The following is an 8,106-nucleotide window of genomic DNA, read 5'->3' as shown; positions in this document are numbered from 1 at the left end:
TTAACCATTTGATTGATTGTTTAAACATTTAAGAATAATAATAATTTTTTTAATTATTGAAATAATTTAATTCATATCATCTTCTTTTAATATCAATACTAAATAATTATATAAATTTTAATTATACATAAGTCTAGTCATATTAAATACTAGAATAGATGTAAAGATATTTCAATATTATATTAATAATATTTTTAACATATATATAATAGGCAAAAATTTCGAGATAATGTTCTGAAAGAAATTAATTCACGAGTTAATGCACTCCCAAGATTAATTGCTCAAATAGGGTGAAATCCAAAGTGTTGGTTGTAGGTCGCCATACACTCCGGGCGACCTACCCTTACTCAAACTGAGAGAATAAACGTGTTGCATGGCACATGCACGTCCCAACACATAGGTCGTCATGCCCTCCGGGCGACCTTGTAGGTCGCCATGCCCTCCTGGCGACCTTGTAGGTCGTCATGCCCTCCTGGCGACCTTGTAGGTCGCATGGGGCGACCTACCCTCGCTCGGCTTCCCTCGGATTCCCTCGCTCGGTTGCCCTCGGATGCCCTTGCATAGCTCGTTCGGATGGCCTCGAATGCTCTCGGATGGCCTCGGTCAGATGGCCTCGTTGGGACGTGCATGGCACATGCAATCTCTTGTAACTCGCCGGGAAGACATGGCGACCTAGTAGGTCGGAAGGGGCAACCTACGGCCAAACACAGTGGATTTCACCTTATTGAGCAATTAATCTTGGGAGTGCTTTATCTCGTGAATTAATTTTTTTCCAGAACATTATCTCGAAAGTTTTGCCATATTATATATAATAATCTTATACTATTAAAGAAAATAAATGTTTTCGAAACCTATTCTTTGTTTACATTAGTATTGCTTCGAAATACATTAGTATATATCACATAATATATATTATAGCTAAGTATACTTTCAACAAAATCATATGGTTTGGCTTCGTCTCCTCATAATCGAAGTTACTCTCATTTTTTTTGTGTTTGCACTTTCTAACCCCTTTTTTTACTCTATCAGTAAATTTCATCGGTAATTTCCACGTCAGCATCTCCAGTCCAAGCGGACCTCCACGGGACCCACGACGTGCTGACTTGGCTTCCGAAACGACACCATGGCTGCTGACCATGAAGGCAGTTACACCCTCGGAAACCCTAATATCTTCCATATTCAGCTCTTGTAACCGCCGCACGTATTCCGGCACGTGGAGGAGGTCCCACAGAACCCCCACCCCACCGGACTTCAACACCCTCACCATCTCCCCCAACCCCTCCCCTCCCGCCCCCGCCTCCACCGTCCTCCTTTCTTTCCACCGTGTGCACGAAAACGGCGGAAACCACCACGTCGAAGTAGTTGTCCCCGAACGGTAGGCTCCTCACGTCGCCCTCTCTGCACGTCACGTACTCCCCCACACCTGTTCCGATTTTCAAATCACCATTTTCAGAAAAAAATGGAAGAAAAATCAAATTTTGTCATATTTTTATTATTAAACAAAAAATTTAATGAGGAAACGAACAGTCAAACCTTCCACGTTGGCGGTTCGGAGCGTAGACAAAGTGGTTCGTTTAGAAGGATCCAACCCGACAACCCGACCCGAACTACCGGTTTTCTTCAGTTTGTCGCCACCGCATTGAGAAGATACCTCTGCCGCATCCAATATCAAGCGCCAGCTTCACCGTCGACCAGTCGTTAACCGATCCCACCATCCGCTGCGCCATATCGAATGCAACGGCCCGGCGGAGTAAAAGAAGTTAGACGCCGTGAAAAACAAGCATACGGCCGAAATCGCTGTGACTACGCCGCTGAACCCGGTGGCGAAACGGGCTGCGCCGGGATTCGAGAGGAAAGTTTGGAAAAGTGGAAGATGGATTCGAAGTAGAGAAGGAAGATGGGACAGTAGTGAGAAAAAAACAGCGTGGAATAGAAAAAAACGAGTGTTTGCCACTGGTCCATGCCGTAAATAGCATAGATCTGAGTCCAGTCTCTGCTACTATTGCTTTTTGCCATTAATCTCTGCTAAAAAACCAAAAAAGCTAACAAGCACGAAATTTGAAACAATGGAAACACTACAAAGCAATCCGATTCACTGTGTTGGATCGGTTTCGTTAAATTGCTCTGATCAATTAAATTAAGCTCATCTTGTTTAAGGAAAATCTGTTGTTGAATGATCCAATATCGATCACTGAAAAAAAGAGAGAAAATAAAAGATCAGAGAAAACAGGAAGAGAAGAGAAGAAAAGAGAGGAGAAAGGGGACAAATGGATCAAGCTTATGAAACTGCAAAATGTCAGTGGTACTGGCATTCAGAGGATAAACGAGAATGATCTCATACGCAACCAACCATTTCTTTTTTGAATTTTCACGCGCTTTCAAGATCTTTTGTGGGTTTATTAGAATTCTTTCGGTAAAGGAAACCACAATTATAAAACTCAAATGGGTTTGGAGTTTAAAATTGCAGTGGGAAAATGCAAGGATTTTCTTAGAGAAAGAGAAAGTGAGATTCTTGTTATGTATAATTCTATTCTATTTTTAGCGGTGATTGGGAGAATTTTTAAATAAAAAAATTCGATCTTTTGATGTATTATTTTATTAAAAATATATTCCTATCGGAATTGTTTATAATATTGAATTGATTTAAAATAGTGTTAAATGAGTAAGGACAAAATATTACATCTAAGTTTGACAAAAATGCTTAATAATACTGAACTGGCTTTACATTATATTGAGTTAAATAATATTAAATATTATTAAATATGTTTAATTTTTAAATAATGTTTTCAGGTATTTGTATAAAAATACAAAATGCTTATAATAATAATATTAATATTTATTATCATTTTAAACTGGTTTGATATTAGATTAATTTTTGTAACGAAAACAATATTATATGATTTTTAGAATTATTACAAAATCTAAACTCAGTAGCAAAATGACAAATAGTGAGTTTAAGCGACCCATTGCCTATTAATTAGGCTCCGCAAATGACGGCGAGGATGATCTTAACCGTATAACAAAACTTTTGGCCATCAATGTAAATCCAATTCACTACATATGAATTGAATATATATTTTTTTATATAGTATGGTATTATATTTGAAATTATTGTTTAGATATAATTATTAGTTACCGATTTAACTTTATTTACTGAATATAATTTTATTATTTTTTTACACAAAAATTTAGGTCATGAATGTCTCTTCAGTCCAGGACCAGAACATACTTAATACTCAATTGATATTTATATAAGAATTTACAGATGTTTCACTAAGAGTGACGGTGATAAGATTCGAACTAACCTTACAAACTTAAATTCTAAATCTCAACCACTTGTGACAACACATAACACTTTATTTGTTATATCAATTAATAATAAGTTAAAGTTATTATTTCTAATGAAAAGTGAAGAAAGTTGGAAAAAAGAAAAAAGTACATGTAAAAATAAATAAATAAATAAATAAATAAGTTAAAGCCATGCCCCTGATAATGGAAACGAGAAAAGAAAACGCGGGAATGACAGACCAAAACCACTAGCCGGGCCCGGCTGTGCCGGTTTTTTCTTCTCTGATACGATTTTTTTTAACAATTTACGGATTTATTCATCTATGAATTAATATTATTAATTTGTATGTATTATGGATGTCTATGGTTAATCTATTTAATAATTTAGATAAAAATTTGTTGTACCATTTTTAAATATCATTATAAATCTTTCGGTCAATACTGATCTAAGATAAATTTAACATCTTAACATTTACTCGTCTTTTTCTCCTTCCTCGTTAAGGCAATAACTCTCAATTAAATTATTATCATTTAATCATCCATTACGGCTCTTCACCTAAATTAAAAAATATAATAGTTTGCAATCGTCATTAGGGATGGATCGAGAGAGGATAATTACCTACTAAAAATTTTAATTTAACATATTTTAGATATTTCCTTGTATTTTTAATTATTAATACGTTTTATTCCTTGAAATTTTATAAATTCATATACTTCTAAAATTTTAGAAATTTATTATTCTAACATAAAATCATATGTCTGTCTCTTATAGGAATGGCAAAAAAATCCGAACCCGACGGGAAAAACTGAAAACCGAATTAAACGGGGACGAAAAAAATCGTTTATGTTAAACGGGGACGGGACGGGTTTAGTAATCTCCGCCCCAATTATCCGATTACCCGTCCTGATAAATATTAAAAATAATTATATATATATATATATATAATATATATATATATATAATATATAATATTAATTAATTTAATTTAAATTAAATTAAAATATATATATAATATTTATATATATATAATTTAAATATATATACCCGACCCGATACCCGTTTAAATAACTGTTTATGCTAAATGGGATATCCGTTTCCCCGTGGTTTTTCCCGATTGCCCGATGTGGATCCCCGTTTAAATCCTCGCGATTTTTTAAACGGTTACGGGTACGAGTTTTTTAAACGGGGACGGGGACTCATACCCGGCCCGTTGCCATTCCTAGTCTCTTACTGCCACATCCATCTATTTTCATCAAATTTATTAAATGGAATAAGATTACAAAAATAATAAAATCTATCACCAAATAACATTAATATTTATTGTATTGACCTAATCTAGCACCCCCCACCAAATTGGGTTTTCTCATTAGACTATTTTGCCAATTCATACGTGAAACAAGCAAAACAAACTAGTAAAGCGACGCATAACAGCACCGACTTTTGCTTAAAAACTTCACCTTCAAAAGCCTAAACTAGTAAAGTCTTGCCTTTCATCTTCTTTCTAATTCTATTTCTAAGCTAAATTCATTGGGGTGCTTCAAGTGGTCCTATTTGGTACCTATAAAATGTGGACTCACTTTGATTTTTCCTTCTTCATATTTATATGGGTAAATTAAGCATTTAGTATATAAACTATTAATTTTGATTTGATTTAGTACCTAAACTTTCATTTTTTTTTCAAACTCATACCGAAAATTTAATTTTTATTTAATTTTAATACTCTGTCGTTAAACACTTAACTCATTTAGTACCTAAACTATCAACTTTTGTCCGTTTTAGTACCTAAACTTTAAATTTTTTTTTCAAAACTTAACGTTAAATTTTGAACGAAGGTACTAAAATAAAACAAAACTAAAGTTTTTAATGGGGTACTAAACGAAACAAAAACTAAACTTTAGGTATGGTTTTGAAAAAATTAAAAGTTCAGGTGCTAAAACAGATTAAAACTAATAGTTTAGGTACAAAAAATATGTAATTTACCCTATTTATATTAAGAGTGTAAATAGAATCAAATTAAATCTAATCAAAATTTATATATTAATCATACATATATATGTTTGTTATTCCTAGAGATCTCGGATTCTAGCATTAGCAAATGCAGAGTATTTAAACATTTATTGTCAAATAGTTGAGAGTCTTTAGAACATATATTATCACTTGTAATCATCTTAGATTAATAAAAATATAAAAAGTTTATTTTCTCATATATTTTTTAACAATTTCAATTTTTACCAACATTGAATAGTCACTAATTTAACATCACAAATCTAAATTAACGTTATTTTCACATAACGTTAAATTAGTGCTATCATTTTTTTTTTCGCTTAGTGATATTCTTTTATGAGTAAGCCTGTAAATGAATCGAACGCACACGAACGAAGCTATGTTTATGTTCGTTCATTTAATAAATAAACGAACATAAACGAATACGAACATAAAAGAACAAAAAAAAATTTTGTTCATGTTCGTTCATTAAGGAATATAGCTTGTTCAGGTTCGTTCATATTTGTTCATTTAAATGATAAACGAACATAAACGAACGTAAACGAACGAACATAAACGAACGAACACAAGCAAACATAATAAACAAACATAAACGAACAACACAAACACAAAAAACAAACTTATTTGAACACAACAAATGAATGTAAACAAAAAGTAAACAACAAGAATAACAACTTAAAATTCATTAATATAACTGAGTTAATTTGTTGGAATACGACAAAAACATACATAAATCATAAATAAGCTATATGAACATAATAAAGTCTTAAGTTAATTTGTTTAACAAAACAATCTTCTTGAAATCCAAACAACTTCAATAATTTTCGTAATATATTCAACTTACCCTCTGTTCGAACATAAATGAACGAACATAAGTAAACATAAATGAACAAACATAAATGAACGAACAATCCATTTCTTCGTATTCGTTCATTTAATTAAATGAACACAAAATTTTATTTATATTCATTCATTTAATAAATAAAGAGGTTGACTGAAAATACAAATCATAAATCCTTTTCAATTTATTTCAAGGAAAGCATTCAATTAATTATTTAATTAATTACTTATTATACTGTATGACGCTGATGTCAAATTGGAAGACAGGCATTGAACATGGGGAACTGTCGGCAAACATAGTGTTCGACTCCCAAATATCATCGAATCTAACATTATTTTATTCATATAATGTTTTTTTTTCATGTTCTTTTTATAATATTCATTTTCTTGCCAGTGTGTAGCTTTGGATTTTGTTTTATAGACCAAACATTAGATATTATTTAAAAATAATTATTAAAGCGTAAGGACTATAAACTATATACTTCGTTTATAATTTTCTTTGAAATTGAAATCAATTATTATACGGTAAATTATGTGTTTAATATTTAAACTATCAGTTTTGATTCGTTTTAATATCTAAATTTTTAATTTTTTCAAAATAATATCTAAAATTTAGTTTTTGTTTCATTTTAGTATCTATGTTCAAATTTTAACATTTAATTTTAAAAAAAGTTTAAATACTAAAATAAATCAAAATTGATAGTTTAGGTATTAAATATGTAGTTTACCCATTATTATATAATGAAGAGTTCATGCGTGATGATTCCTTCGTTGATTAAGATTTTTTTTCTTCTTTCCGCAAAAGATGCCATATGTTTTCACTTAGTTGTCATTGTATTTTGATGGTTTGATTTGATTTTTCCGAAGAAAATCGTAACACCAATAATAATGAAAAAAGTATTACAAATGCTAGAATTTAAAATTTGCGATTATAAAAAAAATTGCTGTATTTGCCACAACGAAAAGAGAATATAATTATAAATTTCAGAGTTTAAATTTATCCGATTTTATTTTTTTAAATTTATGGGTAAAATATACAAATGGTCACTGACTATAGAATATTATTTTATTAAGTCAATTGACTATAAAAATTACAAAATGATCATCCGACTATATATTGTTACTTTATTGAGTCCCTCGACTATTAAAAGTTACAAAATGGTTTTCGACTATTCAATATGTTCCAAACTTGTCATTTTTTATTAAAATATTGATTTTATTCTAAGCTGAATATTAGCTTGCTGATTGTGATATGATAAAATTTAATCCTAAAATCTCAAATGACTATTATATCCCAATCGTCATATTAACGTCCAGCTTAGACAACCATTAATTTTTAACAAAAATGACGAGTTATAGTCGGGTGTTAATTTTTAAACAAAAAATGATAAATTATAGTCGGGTAATCATTTCGTAACTTTTAATAGTCGAGAGACTTAATAATATAACATTCTATAGTCAGATGATCATTTTATAACATGTAATAATAGAGGGACTTAATAAAATAATACCCTATAGTCGGGGACCATTTGTGTACTTTACCCTAAATTTATTATACAATTCGTATCTAGTATGACTTTAAAAATACTATTTCCATGGATAACATGTAAATAAGTTTGGAACAACATGCATTGTGGTCCCAAAGACTACCTAACCCATGCATACTCAAATTCAAAGAATCAAACCTTTAAATATCGTGAAAATTAACCTTCTTTTTCAAAGTCTAAACATGGAATTCAGCATTCTATTCTGTCAACGAAAAAGATAATTAAAATTTGAATTTGGAAGATAGCTTCAGATGATGCTTCCTTCCGTAATTGGAACTGTTCATCGTTTTAGTTGTCACCGGAGAAAAAACATATAACATTGACTTGGGAAGGATGAAGTGTGCAGTTTCCAGGAATGTTATGAACACGAACCATATCCACGTCGAACAAGGTGTTTGATTCTCTGTTTAATTTGCAATATCGAAG

The 8,106-nt window shown here is 31.2% G+C and overlaps 1 pseudogene; it reads right to left on the bottom strand.

Annotated features, from left to right (window-relative positions):
• Positions 1-1,031: 1,031 nt before the first annotated feature.
• Positions 1,032-2,483, bottom strand: LOC120159082 (annotated as a pseudogene).
• Positions 2,484-8,106: the final 5,623 nt, after the last annotated feature.

The sequence above is a fragment of the Hibiscus syriacus genome, unplaced genomic scaffold (assembly GCF_006381635.1).
Source record: "Hibiscus syriacus cultivar Baekdansim isolate YM2019G1 unplaced genomic scaffold, ASM638163v2 tig00111342_pilon, whole genome shotgun sequence".
Classification (NCBI taxonomy): Eukaryota; Viridiplantae; Streptophyta; class Magnoliopsida; order Malvales; family Malvaceae; genus Hibiscus; species Hibiscus syriacus.
This window is presented reverse-complemented; position numbering and strand designations above follow the sequence as displayed.